General features: G+C 37.3%; 2 long non-coding RNA genes across 3 annotated transcripts; one reads left to right on the forward strand and one right to left on the reverse strand.

Annotated features, from left to right (window-relative positions):
* The first annotated feature begins 3988 nt into the window (after window positions 1–3988).
* Window positions 3989–7758, forward strand: LOC136203601 (uncharacterized). Of its 2 annotated transcripts, XR_010674917.1 has the most exons (5): window positions 3989–4275; window positions 6269–6314; window positions 6739–6794; window positions 6980–7024; window positions 7363–7758. It is a non-coding gene; the product is annotated as an uncharacterized lncRNA (long non-coding RNA). The 2 variants fall into 2 exon arrangements; XR_010674916.1 differs by lacking the exon at window positions 6980–7024 and having other exon boundaries at window positions 3991–4275; window positions 7363–7756.
* A 3214-nt stretch (window positions 7759–10972) lies between these two features.
* On the reverse strand, window positions 10973–12210 carry LOC136210837 (uncharacterized). The gene is made up of 3 exons (XR_010678235.1): window positions 12075–12210; window positions 11374–12000; window positions 10973–11231 (listed from the first exon to the last, which is right to left on the reverse strand). It is a non-coding gene; the product is annotated as an uncharacterized lncRNA (long non-coding RNA).
* Between the last annotated feature and the right edge of the window lie 4321 nt (window positions 12211–16531).

The raw sequence follows: 16531 nt of genomic DNA on the forward strand, positions 1-16531 counted from the left end.
AAAACAGTTTTATCTCCAAAAATCTCCCCGTTTCTCCATTTCCAAACTTGGTGACAGATAATAGCAAAGAAAATGTCACCATGCTCCACGTATGGAAGCAACTTTCCTCTAACACCATCAGAGAACCAGTCGACCTCAGAATGTGCCATGAAGGAAGAGAAAATATGGTGTGGGAGAATTTTCCTCCAAACCTCTTTACTATTAGAGCAATCTCTAAGAGCATGGCACAAAGTCTCAACATGGCCTCTGCATCTACTGCAAGCTCTAGAATCAGCCAAGTGCCTTCTGTGCCTATCCGAATTAGTAAGAAGCCTGTCCTTAAATGTTCTAAACTAATTTTTTATCACATTTTATTTTTATTTTTAATCGCTAATCTAGATTTGTCTATTGAATATATTATTTCGTTAATCGATTACATCATATAAACGCTCCATTAATTATTTTAACATTTCAATTTCAATCATCTATACTTAAGCTCTAATGATCCTTCCTTGTTTAATTATCACTATTAATTTAAATATTACATTTATCAATAAATTGAGAAATACTAATTCGATTATCAAATTATATGTACAGTAAAACCTTTATAAATGAAATGTGAACAAGTAGAATCAAAAACCAGTTTCCTCATGAAATAAAATCAAAACATATATTTTAATTTTATTCAATAAAAAAGCATGTTCGAAGCTAAATAATTTCCTAAAGGGAATTTTCTTTCTGCCAAATTAGGCACTAATCCTAGTTTTGTTTGGAGGAGTGTGTGGAGCTCAGTTGATATTCTGAGAGCTGGATTGAGGTGATATGTTGGTTTGGGTGATCAGGTTGCCATTCACATGGATACTTGGATTTGGAAAGATGACAGACTTGTTATTGGTAATGGTGGTGAGGCGACCACTAAGGAGATAAGGGTGAAAGACCTTTTCATCCCAGGTACTAGAATTTGGGATAGAGGGAAGCTAAACCATTATTTTGATGCCGAGTTGGTTGAGATCATTTTAAAGATGGTTATTCCATCACCAAGTAGACCAGATAGATTGATCTGGCACTTCACAAGCAATGGTATGTATTCCTCTAAGTCAGGGTATAGGTTGTTGGCAGCAAGGCGGGAAACTGGGAGAGACCGAATTGGGTGGATGAAGTTGTGGAAACATGAGCTCCCTCCTAAACTCAAGCTTTTTTGTGGAAATTTGCTTCAGGAATATTACCATTAAGGACTCACCTTGCTAATCGTCACTTGGCTATACCAATTGCATGCTTGTTATGCCCCAATGATGTGGAATATGGTTGGCACCTATTTTCTGGATGTACCTATGCACAACAATGCTGGAAGGTTGTGGGCCTGGAACCACCTGGAGCTGAATGGGATTACATTGGGGATTGGTTTCTCCAATCTTGCGCTAACATGGACACTGATAGCTTCAAGAAAAGTGTTATTGCTCTCTGGTCGATTTGGCAAACGAGAAATAATGTGCTGTGGAACCAGAATAAGCGAAACCTGAGAGATTGCATAACCTCAACAATGCATTTTGTTGAAGAATGGTTGGAAGCGAAGAGGATGGTGATGGAGCAAACGCGGGGTGCGTTACTATCACATTTTTCATCTTCTCTTATTTCTGCAGGTACTGATGCGGCTTGTGTTGCTGTTGCTGAAGATGTTGTTGGCGATGACGCTGAGGTGTTACTGAATCTGAAGCAGCACCGAGTAGGCCAGTGCAATAAGGAACTAAGAGCCCTAATGTCCCGGGTGCAAGCAGCTGTACGTTCTCCATGCCTACAACCTCAAGTGTTCAGCAGAGCGGACATGATCTACACCAGCAACTGCAATCTCACAAAGAAACGTCACCACGGTGGCCGTTGGCGCAAGTGGGACAGCAATCGGATTCTGCTGATACTCCTGGGCAGCAACACATTACAACCTATATATCAGGCCCGTCAAGTAGTCAACAGGGTGTTGTTCAGGGGCTAGCATCGGCGACGTCTACCACTGCAGACACTACTCCACAACGAACTGAACGCGGAACTGGTTATTCACTTGCTGGTTCATCTCGATGGCAGGAAATCTGCAGGAATCAATGCTGGAGCAGCCCACCATCTAGACACGTCAAATGTGTTGGAGTGTAGTGTCCTAAAGACAATTGTTTTAGGATATTAATATTAATGAATAAATTGTTTATTTGATCATTTGTTTAATCGGATATATAGCATTAAAATGTAACTATATATAAAGGCACAAATCTTTCATAAAGAAAGTAACCCTAAGTTTATTTAAGTAGTTATAAAGTGTTCATACAAGCATAAAATGAGACTGTACTTTATAATAAGACCAATAGACTTAAAGTTAACCCAAGTCAAGTAATATGTTATAGGGGTTGGCATATTACTGTTGAGACTTGCATGTAACAGTGTTTTCTGTCGAGATAGAAAGCTGATCTCACAAGATTTAGATATTCAGATATCTAGACAGTTACATAGATCCAGTGAAGGAGTTCATTAGGATTGGGACACGACTTGAGATAACAGAATGGATTGATTTATCTAATGTGTCAACTGTTCATCTCATTGGTATTAGTAGGTATAACTAATCCTCAGACTCAAACATTCGTTAATTAGTGATTCTGGATTATGGAGTCTGATACTTTGATTCTGTGCGAGCACGATCCAATAGGTGAGAGCCTGGGGTGTGTGAAAGCAGGGTTGGGTATCACACAAAGTAATTACAGAATAGTTAATGTCAGATTGAGCATTCGTCACTCCCGATAAGTGGGAGATATATCCAAATGGCCGCTTATGGTGAATTGACTGAAATCCTTGCAAGGTGATAGAGTTAAGAGTAGAAATGAACATTTCACTTAACTTATCTTTTCAGAGTGAATTCAACCTGTACAAGTAAAACCGGACTCTTCGTTATATGTAACCTTGACACGTTCCATGGTTATAAGGAATTGACCGACATGATATAGTTGATGAAGGATCGTATTATACTGTACCTAATGCAGAGGTTAACGTCAGTTAACAACCCGACTTCTTAATTGCTCTGGGCACTACACCGTAGATGGTCTGTTGCAATGCAAAATACATGTGTTGCCTCTAATGTGTTGCACAATTTATGAATTAATTGGATCTTTTGCAACATGGTTTATAAAATGTTGCAAATGACATATCAAACTTACATAACTCTGATATTTTGAAACACTAATTACCAAGTGTTGCAAATGATGCGCCAAAATTGAAACACTTTTTATATAAATCATTTTTCTTCATTCTAATAGAGGCAAAATGACACCGTTTTGAATTTCTTAGAATTAAAAAAAACTCATTTGACCTCTTAAACTATTATGAGGATTCAATTGATAGTTTTTGCTTAGGATGATGACTTAATTGATCATTTTTGTTTAGTTTAGGGACCTAATTAATTATTTTGATAGTTTAAGATCCTAATTGATTTTAAAGCTTTAGTATGGGGAGCTAAATGAGTTTTATGCAATAAAAAAAGGATAAAGTGCAAAAATACCCCTAACGTTTACAATCAGGAGCAATTTTACCCCTAACGTCTAAAATGGGGCAATTTTACCCCTAACGTTGGCAGGCAAGAGCAATTTTACCCCTAACGTTGACAAGTTTGATCAATTTCAGATATTATTGTAAAACACAGATATTTTGTTCCTTATTCTGCACCAATTGCATATCAGTTCGTTTTGGAAAAAAATATTTCATATTTTTTGTGATTTAGTAATAGAATGTTTTTTTATATTTATTAGTTCGGTAGGGGTAAAATTGCTCTTGGCTGCCAACGTTAGGGATAAAATTGTATCATTTTAGACGTTGGGGTAAAATTGCTCCTGACTATAAACGTTAGGGTATTTTTACACCCTATCCAAAAAAAATCATAGAAAACAAAAATGATTTAAGAGGGATCACTTTTGTACTTGTGAAATTATGGAGGGAGCAAATATTTTATTTCCCCCTAAAATGAGCTAAAATTTTGGTTTCCCCAATAAAACACACAGTAAAAAATTTCTCTCTCAAACTAAAACCCTTTGCGTTTCTTGAAGCTCGAAATCGCTAAAATCCTTAAACCATTATTGCTTCATTTCCTAAATCCCTAAGAAAAGCTCAACCTAATCCCTAAATCGTTCGCTTTGTTTCTCTGAAATCGTTCATTTCCTAAACCCCCAATCCCTAAATCCCCTTTACTCTGCGATTCTAGCCTCTGTTGAGCTCGACTTGTTTGCGATTGGCTTATTTCTTGAGGCTCGACTTGAAGCTTAACCTAAGGTAAGTCACAATTATTTTTTGTTACCTTATTGATTTAGGATTCATATGGGTTATTTGTGTAGCTTTACTATGGTGGATTTATGATTCATATGGGTTCTATGTGGATTTAGGATTTAGGATATCATATTAACAAATTGGTTTGCTGATTTGTGTTTGAATCAGTTTTGCATTTATGCAAAATTCATGATAGATTGTAAGCAGTTTTCTTAGGTTCTATGTCGATTTAGGATTTAGGATATCATATTAACAATTTGATTTGCTGATTTGTGTTTGAATCAGTTTGCATTTATGCAAAATTCATGGTAGATTCAGTTTTCTGATTTTAAATTGTATAAATGATGCTGGTTTAAGTCATTTTCTTTCTAATTAATGCTTTAGAATTGCATATAGAATATACATGATGCAAATTTTTAATTGCATTTTATGGTAAATGTGTGTGATAGGATTGCATTTACTCTTGCTATCACAACTTAGATACGCCTGATACAAATCTTCTTTTTTCCTAGGTTCAAGAATTATGATTGAATTTGTACCTTGTATTTTATTATGTTTTCTAACTTTTTTTTTGCCTTCCTAGCTAATATTAGTAACTATCAAGAAATAGAATTAAGTTTTTGGATATGTACAATATCATTTATATGAATCTCACAAAGTATCCTAATTTTTTAACAAGTTTAGTTTTTCCTGTGAAAAAGAAGTATTATATAAGCTCACACATGGATTGATGTGAAGATTCTATTAGAATGTGACATAACCAAACCGCTATGTTCCGTCAGCCCTTATTAATTGTTGAATTCGGTCAGCCTTGAAACATGACATAATAAAATCATTTTTATTATGGTTCAACTAGTATAAGTAGTTAAATGACTAAATTAACGTAAAATGAACTTCTTCTGTCTGGTCAGCTGTTAATGGAGTATGAAATTATTCCATTTACAAAATATTAGTGCGAATGTTGCTGTTAATTAGAGCCATGTTTTATTATGAAAAGGGTTCATTTCAATTTTGATTCTTGTTTTCACTAGAACATGCTTTACACTAGCTGATTGTTTTTTTTTTATAAAATGAGGAAAGCAAGTTAGATATGCCTGCCTGCTACAACCCTTCTTTTTTTTTCCCAAGGTTCAAGAAGTATGATTGCATTTATACCGTGTATTTTATTATGTTTTCTAACTTTTGTGCCTTCCTAGCTAATATTAGTAATTGTGAAGAAATATAATTAAGTTTTCTGATATATATAATATCATTTACTTGAGATAGATCAAGAGTTAGATGTCACTTTTTTCATGCTTACTGAAATGAGAAAAGTACTTCCTATTAGAATTCCGTTGGCTCTTTTTTATTCTATCACACTAATGTATAAGAATCTTTCATTTCTATGTTAGAATTTCATCCCCTCCTTTTACATGTTGTCTATAGAAAAGCAGTAGCTTTTTCTTATCACATATTGCTTAATTGCTGCCTATCGGAAGGCAGCATGGCTGCTTCCATTTACAGCCATTAATTTTATTGCTTCGAATATTAATTTTTCGAATTAAATAGGGAGGTATTACTCTTCTATTTTAGGTTCATTATACCTGTATGTCTATTTTGTTGATATTATCAAAATTTAAGATATAGAAAACAATCTAATTTCAATCATTAATAGTTTTGGGAAGTCTAACATCTAGTGAATTTTTACCTTCCCAGGTCAAAAGTGGGAAGTCATAGTTTTGGGTCATTATTTTCGTCTGCTTGGGTCATTATTTTCATTTCCCTTCCTTTCCAGAACTTCGATCCGCTTCATTTCCATTTATTGTCTTCAGATATAGGCTCGTTTACTTCTATCATGTTTTCTTTCTTCTTTTGATGGATTTTTGTTAAATATTCTTATCATGTACATACATTCAATCGTTTTGTGGCTTCAAAGGTGATTTCTTATGTTATTTGCTGTTTTTATTTTTGGGTTTATAGGTTAGTTTCGATCCACTTCAGTTCTGTTTGTTATGTGCAGATCTAAGAAGATGCTGCTAATCGAAACGTTAGGCTTTTTGATACAGGTATTGGAGTTGTTTTGCTTCCATATTCAACTGATTTACTCATTTTAGCAAAAGGTATCTTTGTTGTTCCATATCTCTTATAAGTTATTCCATGTTTGTGGGCCTTCACGAATATTGTTTTGGTTGGCTACCTATAATGGAAAACCATTATTTAAAAAGTACAGCACTAATCCTGATCAATCTAATGAAAGGAACAACTAAGCCAAGATCTGATATGATTTTTTTTGCTAATTGGTTAGTTTTTCAGAAATTTATGGTGAATATTTGTGGTTAAGTATTCTAATTATATGTGTAATTTCTACATATATGTGTATGCACGAGCTGCTCATGAGCTCTTCGTATTTGATTTACAGGCAAGGTAACATACTTGTTTTTGTATGTGTAGATTCTATATATGTTATGCTCACATGTACCTATTCCACAGGATGAAGAGGATCATATTGATGCTATTCCAACTATCAACTCGACTCTAGATCAATTGTAAGAAGTTAATTTTTAATCAACTTTAATTACATTTTACATGGTCTCTCCCATTGAACTCCAAGAGAACAGAAATTGAAACGACAATTCAATTTTTTTTAATAATTTTATTAATAACCCATATTTTTCAGCACTATTTAGCTGTTCTAATTAAGACCATTTTCTGCTGCTTTTTTTTTTGTCAGAGTTGTGTTATCTCAGTGTTTCAGTTCAATTAAACAAAACCCAATGTGAGATCATTTCTTTGTTTCTTGCAATTTAATTTCATTTGATGCGTATGGCTTAAATGGATTCTTTTAACTCTTACTTCTATTTCTTTACTGATATAATAGTCGAGGGATCAAGGATTTTAGTTAGCAAGTCCATATCTGATAAGTTCTCGGATAATTTTGAGCCGGGTCAGAATATAATCAAAGAAAAGAATAATATTTTGTTTTATATTTTTGATCTGGATGTCCTTTTTATCATCAATATAGTGTATTTTATAGCAGAGACATGTTTTGAACTGTATGCAATTGTTAGTGAAAAGAGAAGAATTTAATTGTATCCAATATTACTCTCATTTCAGTGTGCTGGAAGACGGATTCATGGGAATGGCAGCATCTTCCAGTTCATGTTGATATCGTAGATTGGTGAGCAATACCAAAGCAACAAACACATCATAATTTTCATGGGAATTTTAACTATGAAGGAATGAAGGAATTGGGTCAATGGCTGAACTTTTAGCTTTGCGGGAATGCCAAAAGATTGCTCAAGTAGAAAATGAACAAGAAAAGGATGTTAAAGAAAAGCATGTTGTTGAATCGTCCTTGCTCCAAAAGATTTTTTCTAAGGAGTTTGAAGGATGGATTACATTATGACTTTATTATATTTTTTTTTTATTATGTATTTTGGATCATGTGAGAATTTTAAATTTCATTATTAACATATTGACCTATTAATAGTTAAATTAAAATGTCAAATTAAAAAGTGTGGATCTTTAAAAAGAAGACGGACATGGATGGAAAGGTTAGTACCTACAAAGCTAGGTTAGTAGCGGAAGGATATCGTCAAAAGCAAGGAGTTCACTATGACGAGACTTTCTCTCTAGTTGCCATGTTCAAATCCATCAAAATATTGCTTGCAATTGCCGCTCATTTTGACTATGAGATTTGGCAAATGGATGTGAAAATAACTTTCCTAAATGGAAACCTGCTTGAGGACGTATACATGATGCAACCTGAAGGTTTCACATCGAAGGATGCAACCAAGGTCTGCAAACTTCAAAGGTCCATTTATGGACTTAAGCAAGCATCTAGAAGCTGGAACAAGCGTTTTGATGAAACCATAAAACAATTTGGTTTCGAACAAAACTCTGAAGAGGCTTGTGTTTACAAGAAGACAAGTGGGAGCTCAGTCGTTTTCTTAGTAATATATGTTGATGATATACTACTTATGGGAAACGATGTTGCAAACAGTAAAAGTTTGGTTATCAGGTAATTTCTTCATGAAAGACTTGGGAGAAACAGCTTATATCTTGGGGATTAAGATCTATCGGGATAGATCGAAAAGGCTGCTTGGACTATCCCAGTCTACATGTATTGACAAAGTCCTAAAGCGTTTTGACATGCATGAATCGAAAAGGGGTAACTTGCCAATGGTCCATGGTGTCAAGTTATCAAATGATCAGTGTCCTAAAACGGACAATGATAAGAAATGCATGGCTGTATTTCCTTACTCTAGTGCGGTTGGTTCGATCATGTATGCCATGCTTTGCACTAGACCTGATGTGGCGTTCGCATTGAGTATGACGAGCCGATATCAAGGGAATCCAGGATTTGATCACTGGATTGCTGTCAAGAACATTCTTAAGTATCTTAGAAGAACTAAAGACATGTTCCTCATATATGGACACGGAGAATTGAAAATTGAAGGATATTCAGATGCTAGTCATCTGATTGATGAAAATGATTATAGATCCCAATCAGGATACCAGTTTATCCTGAATGGAGGCTCAGTCAATTGGAAGAGTTCCAAGCAAGGAAGTGTTGCTTTCTCGTCGACTGAATCAGAGTACATCGCAGCTGCAGAAGCGGTAAAGGAGGCTGTTTGGATTAGGAAGTTCATAACAGAACTAGGAGTGGTGCCTGACATTGTGTATCCCATTACTCTGTACGGTGATAACAATGGAGCTATTGCACAAGCAAAGGAACCACGGTCTCATAATGCATCCAAACATTATCTCAAGCGATATAATCTCATTAGGGAGATCATAGCCAGTGGAGATGTGAGAATAGAAAAGGTGCCTACTGAGGACAACGTTGCAGATTCGTTGACCAAGCCATTACCACAAAGAGCTCACGATAAACATCTTAGTTCTTTTGGTATTAGTTTCAGAAACAATTGGCTTTAGTCCAAGTGGGAGAATGTTGGAGTTTAGTGTCCTAAAGACAATTGTTTTAGGATATTAATATTAATGAATAAATTGTTTATTTGATCATTTGTTTAATCAGATATATAGCATTAAAATGTAACTATATATAAAGACACAAATCTTTCATAAAGAAAGTAACCCTAAGTTTATTTAAGTAGTTATAAAGTGTTCATACAAGCATGAAGTGAGACTGTACTTTATAATAAGACCAATAGACTTAAAGTTAACCCAAGTCAAGTAATATGTTATAGAGGTTGACATATTACTGTTGAGACTTGCATGTAACAGTGTTTTCTGTCGAGACAGAAAGCTGATCTCACAAGCTTTAGATATTCAGATATCTAGACAGTTACATGGATCCGGTGAAGGAGTTCATTAGGATGGGACCCGACTTGAGATAACAGAATGGATTGATTTATCTAATGTGTCAACTGTTCATCTCATTGGTATTAGTAGGTATAACTAATCCTCAGACTCAAACATTCGTTAATTAGTGATTCTGGATTATGGAGTCTGATACTTTGATTCTGTGCGAGCACGATCCAACAGGTGAGAGCCTGGGGTGTGTGAGAGTATGGTTGGGTATCACACAAAGTAATTGCAGAATAGTTAATGTCATATTGAGCATTTGTCACTCCCGATAAGTGGGAGATATATCCAAATGGCCGCTTGTGGTGAATTGACTGAAATCCTTGCAAGGTGATAGAGTTAAGAGTAGAAATGAACATTTCACTTAACTTATCTTTTCAGAGTGAATTCAACCTGTACAAGTAAAACCAGACTCTTCGTTAGATGTAACCTTGACACGTTCCATGGTTATAAGAAATTGACCGACAAGATATAGTTGATGAAGGATCATATTATATTGTACCTAATGCAGAAAGGTTAACGTCAGTTATCAACCTGACTTCTTAATTGCTCTGGGGGAATATCATAGGTTCTGCTAGTAACAGCTCGCGACGGTATTCCGTTATATATATGTTGGAATTAATCGTGATGAATAATTTCAAAGGATATATACGGCTAGTGGCAATAAAGAACCTAATGGATCGCATATGGGACTTGGAATCGGAGGACGAAAATGTAATTAGTGAGACATGTATATATGGGGCCGAAATTTGTATATTAATTAGGGGATAAATTAATTTGATTAATAGTTATAATTTGATTATGGTTATGAATTAAATTAAAGGATTATCTGATAATATTAATTAGAAGTTTTTTTTATGTGATTGAAATTCTAATTAATTATCCCTAACATTAATTAATTATTAATTTGATTAATAATTATTATCTAGATATAATTAGTTATTATTTAGATGATAGTAAATTGATTATTTAATTATCTAATTAGGAATCCTATTCGGAATAAGATCTTAATTAATTAATTACCTAACACAACTAGGACTAGGGTTTTGAGAAGTCTATCAATAGACTCCCTAGCCTAGGAAATTCGGCCAACACAAAAGAAAGAAGAGGAGGAATCCTTCCGTCACCATCTCGGCTAATTTACTTTGTTTTCTTACTCCATCTTTGATCTCGTATCGATTTCTGTTAGAGGCAATCATTGCTATTGCTATACTTTAAAGGTTGATTACTGATTAGTTTTGTTTTCTGTGTTGAACAAAAACGTTCGTTGCTCACGAGTTGATAATAAGAAGTTGTGGGCACTTCGTTTGCAACGGTAGATAGTTCTTCACTAAAGGTATTACTTTCTATCATTCCTTATATTAAATAACAATTAACAGATCTTGGAAAAGGGAAATAGATAAAATAGATAAAATTTTATTATTCCGCTACGCCTACGCCTAGACACTGCTCCACAACGAACTGAACACGGAACTGGTTATTCACTTGCTGGTTCATCTCAATGGCAGGAAATTTGCAGGAATCAATGCTGGAGCAGCCCACGATCTAGACACGTCAAATGTAATGTAGATGCTGCGGTATGGGGCGAAGCTGGTTATTTTGGTGCAAGAGCTATTATCCGAGACCAAAGAGGCTCTTTCCTGATCGGATTAAGCCTGCACAAAGAAGGTATAATTTCAGCAAAACTAGCAGAAGCTTTGGCACTGAAGGAAAGCTTAATTTGGGCTCAGACACTCAACTATGACCATATTATTTTTGAATCATATGCAAAAGGTGTAGTTGACTCAATTTACTCACCTAAAAAAGATCTGACTGAATTCAGAAACGTGATTGCAGACATTAGGATAATTCTCTGCACTCGCTCATGATTCTCAGTAGTTTTTGTTTCAAGATTAGTGAACGATGCAGCCCATGTCTTGGCAAGGAATGTTCGGTCCTATGTTAATTTTTTCATTCATTATTCTTTCGCTATAATTATTAGAGACACCCTAATTAGGGATGCCTCTACTTGCTATTAACAGCAAACCATGGTATTTGGTCTCTAAGAAACAATTCGGTTCGAAGTTTATCATCAAATGAGACAGATGTAGAATCTGCAGGAGATGAACCACTGGCATTTGGAAGAATGGTGTCTTTTACAGTTAATTGTTTGTAGAGACCAAATAGAGTGTGGCCTAGGACTTTGAAGAAGTTGTATGTTCCATCACCAAGGATCACAGCTATGGCTACGAACACTTGTAACCTTGTAGGCCATGGAGGCCGTTGGGACTTAGCTCTGTGGAAAACCAATGGCCTTTTCTAGTTTCAATGAGAGGCCATATTAAACCCCATGATAGAATTGCACCAACAAGGAGAGGGATGTTGATTATATATGGACAAATCATGCCAACACCAACATATGTAGCAGAGAAATCAAAATGAAACCTGAATCACAAAACATAAAATTAGCTATGTCGATCTCGCATTAAAGGAGAAGAAGAAGAAGAGAAGGAATGTACTTGTATTAATAGGCCTTGAGACCAAGTGTAGGAAATTTAACAAATCCACAGTCATCTCCAGCAGTGAAGAACCACTAAAAAAAACCCCATAAGAAGTTGAAAGAGAAAAACTTGCCCAATTCTCTAACTTGTTTCCTTTAATAAAAGTGAAATTAGTAGGTACTTATATATATTGGATTTGGGAGAGTGTTAATTAAAAGATATGTATACATGTTGTTGATAAGATGAACAGTAGCAGTTCCATTTGGATAAGTGAGTTTGAAGTCTATGGTCATAATCTTACGAAGAGGGACAATAGAAAAGAGGCCAAGAAAGCTACCAACAAAAAAAAAAAACCCAATCATCCAACCTAATGAAGAGTTCTTTATGTTTTGTGCACCATGAGCTTCAGTTGATTGTTTAGCAATAATTTCACTCATTCCAAACGTGTAACTTCCAAACCCACCTGCACACCAATCAATTCAAATTTCATGCATTTTATAGGTGCACTTTGTGCAGAAATTATTACTTCTTCAACTTTATTAATTACTCCCTCGATTCTTTTATATAGTTCATTCAAGCAAATTAGTATTTTTCCCAAATATAAGTGATTCTATAGAATTCTAAGAACTTTTAATTTAGTTTTTTGGTTCAAATATTAACTTTTTTTATATTATTATATGTGTTTTTTAATATTCAAATGCTCAAGGGCGGAGCCAGAGGGGTCGCGAAGGGTCAGTCGACTCTCCGGTCCATCGGAAAGTCCCTAGGAGCGGTGGTTTCAACGAGCTCCGTCCTTGATTTCTATGGCTGAAACCCCCTCAGCCATAGCAGTAGCTCTTTTAGGAAGAAGGAGATGGGGCCTGAGCGGATGCGTTTTTATGAAGGAGAGATAAGAAGATAAAAACATTATTACTTTATTTCTTTTCTTATGAAAAGAGCAGTGTAAAGAGTGAGGTGTTTTGTTCAAGAAAAAGTTCAGTATGTGATGAGGGCATCCTTTCACTAAGCCCGAGCCCGGAGCCAAGAGACGAGAATAGTGAAAACCGGGAAAGCCAGCCCAGCACGCGGGGCGTACTCGCCAAGGCGTGGGGCGTGAAGGAACCAATTCTCGAAGATTTGCCCAGAAGCTCAGGAACACGGGGCGTCCGCCCAGGAGCGCGGGGCGTGGATTCAGCGTCGGAGGAGAAACCAACCCAGGAGGGCAAGCACGCGGGGCGTAGCCCCGAAGACGCTCCGCGTGAAATTCACCACCCCTGGTCACCAGAAGCAGAAGCTCCAATACGCGGGGCGTGACCCCAGGAATGCCACGCGTAAGACCCTCCGCGAAGACTCTCCTGGATCAGGAGCCGCGTTACGTGGAGCGTACCAAGACCCACGCGAGGCGTGGACTTCTGAGAGAATACTTCCCCTCCAAGTTCTTACAAAGAGGGGACCAATACTGTTGGTGTTTATTTACTGTTTTGCCACCAACCCTTATTTACTAAACTACCATGGACTCTTTCCTTTCACATCCTACCCTTAGGCACATACTTTGCCCAAAACCCTATTCATGGGTTTTTGGTCTTTATCCTTGTTATTTTGGAGAGTATTTAAACCCTCCTCTTTGTAATGTTCCTTAACTTTGAATGAATTAAATTAAAAGCCTCCATTGGAGCTTGGATTATCAATCCTTGGGTTTACTCAACCTTCTAGTTTAGCTAGAGAAGTTTGTATTCTTTGTTGGTTTACGATTAAAACCTTCAGTCGATTTCAATCTACATCAGTTGGTATCAGAGACGAGTCGTTTTCCTTCCGGAGACTTCTTCTCGGAAATGGTTCAACCACGTATCACAAATGAAGCCACCGGATCCATGGAGCAATGAGTTGAGACGCTAGAAGGCAACGTGAAGCATATCATGGAGTCTCTAAGAGCGATAGAGGAGAAGCATGACACGAGTACCCGAGATATTCATCTCATTCTTGAAGAACTCACTATAATAACCCGCAATAATCAAGCTCTTTTAACCGGAGAGCCTCACCAGCGGCAAGAAGAACAAGCCCATCCTCTACTTGACCGACAACGGACACCACCACCAAGGAGAACTTATGCACCCCAAGCCATGGACCCTCGGGTTCAAGAGGTAAGACGGACTAATCCCGTAATCATTAGAAATGCGGATAGTGATAGTGATGGGGACTTGTTTGATGATTATGATATGCCTAGGATTGCTAGGAATATAGGGATTAGGATGGATGATAATGCTATGCATGATAGACCTAGACATGATGTGCATGTGAATGATGTTGTTGGTCCCGCGCATGTGCATGCCGGGAATATGGATATTGTGCATAATGATGTTGTAGGTGGTTATGAGAGGGAGAATGTTGGTTTGAATGACCCGTATGGGGGTCGGGGTAATGAAAGAGGCGGATATAGAGGCGAGCCGAATGTGAGAATGGGGTTTGGAGGAAATTTTGAGAGGGACGACGCCTTCAAATTGAAAGTAGACTTACCATCATTCGGGGGAGAGCTCGACATAGAGGGTTTTCTCGATTGGTTGTTAGAGGTGGAACGGTTCTTTGATTATGCGGGTATATCGGAGGATCGAAAAGTCCGTTTGGTAGCTTACCGATTGAAAGGAGGAGCTTCAGTTTGGTGGGATAATATGAAATAGGGGAGAAGAAGAGGAGGAAGGGAACCGATCAGATCTTGGCTTAGAATGAAGTCGATGTTGCGGGAGAGGTTTCTACCACCTGAATATGAGCAGTACATTTATAGTTCCTATCTGAATTGTTCTCAAGGTGCTAGGAGTGTGCACGAATACACCTCAGAGTTCTTCCGGCTTTCGGCAAAGGCTAACTTGTCGGAAACCGAAAGCCAAAAGACTTCAAGGTATCTTGAAGGATTGAGGTACAACATCCAAGATCGGATTGGAACACAGATGGTGATTCGGGTGCAAGACGCCCGTAATTTAGCATTAAAGGCCAAGGCATAGTTGAGTTTGAGGGGACGTGACGGCTATAGGAGAGTCGGGGCTGTGAGCACTTATAGAGGGAGATGAGCTCCCAAGGGAATTGAAAAGGGGAAAGGAATTGCAAGCTTAAGCGATTCCAAGGTGCCAAGTGCGGGAAGGGCACCTAGTGGAGATGTGAGGCCTTTTAAGGCGACACAACCCCCTAGGGGCAATAACCCCTATGCGAGACCGACTCCATTCAAATGCTTCTGATGCAATGAGCCGGGTCACCGCTCAAATGAGTGTCCCAAGAGGAGGAGTGCCAATATGTTTGAGTGATACGACGATGACGATGAGTATGATGATGAAGGGGATGTTTGTTGTGACCCCGTGGATGATGAGTACAAGGGAGAGTATGAATGAGGGCAGGCTATACATGTGGTGAGGAGACTCTTGATCTCGAGTAGAGTGGAGACGGACCAAAGACATCAATTTTTCCGAACTCGATGTTTAGTTCAAGGGGTAAAGTGCAATGTGATTATTGACAGTGGTAGCCAAGAGAACATCATTAGCGACACAGCGACTAAGAGGTTTGGGTTGGTTATCGAAGCAAATCCGAGTCCGTATAGTGTGGGCTGGATCAAGAATGTCGGGGAGCTGAAAGTCACTCAAAGGTGTAGGGTACCTCTTGAGATAGGAGAGTATCGGGATGAAGTCTATTGTGACATTGTAGAGATGGATGCTTGCCACCTACTGTTGGGACGTCCGTGGCAATTTGATAGGGATGCTACCCATGCCGGAAGGAAGAACTGTTGGGGTTTAGTGTCCTATAGACAATTGTTCTAGGATACAAACTTAATGTAAATGAAGTGTTCTTTATATCATTTGTTTTAATGAGATATGGTTTCATAACTATATAAAGGCAATCCCTTTTAAGAACTAAATAAAGTCTAATAAAAGGAAATCCATAAGTTTGTTTAAAGTGATTATAAAGTGTTCATACAAGCATGAAGTGAGACGAAACTTTATAATAAACTAATAAACTTAAAACCACCCCAAGTCAAGTAATATGTTTAGGATTGACATATCACTGCTGAGACTTGCATGTAACAATGTCTTCTGTCGAGACAGAAAGCTGATCTCACAAGCTTCATATATACAGATATCTGGACAGTTACGTGGATCCAATGAAAAGGAGTTCATTAGGATTGGGGACCCGACTTGAGATAACAGGATGGGTAGATTCATCCTTGTCACCTGTTCATCTCATTGGTATTAATAGGTATAAGTAATCCTCAGACTCAAAGGAATGTTAATTAGTGATTCTGGATTACGGAATGTGATGCTTTGATCCTGTTGTAACACGATCCATAACAGAGATGACTCTGGGGTGTGAACGGCAGACGTTGGGTATCACAGGAAGTAATTGCAGGATAATTATACATTGGATTGAGCATTTGTCACTCCCGATAAATGGGATATACGTCCAAGGATCGTTTGTGGAAGACTCGATTCTAAATCCTTACAAGGTGATAGCTTAAG

This window comes from Euphorbia lathyris, chromosome 1 (assembly GCF_963576675.1).
Source record: "Euphorbia lathyris chromosome 1, ddEupLath1.1, whole genome shotgun sequence".
NCBI lineage: Eukaryota > Viridiplantae > Streptophyta > Magnoliopsida > Malpighiales > Euphorbiaceae > Euphorbia > Euphorbia lathyris.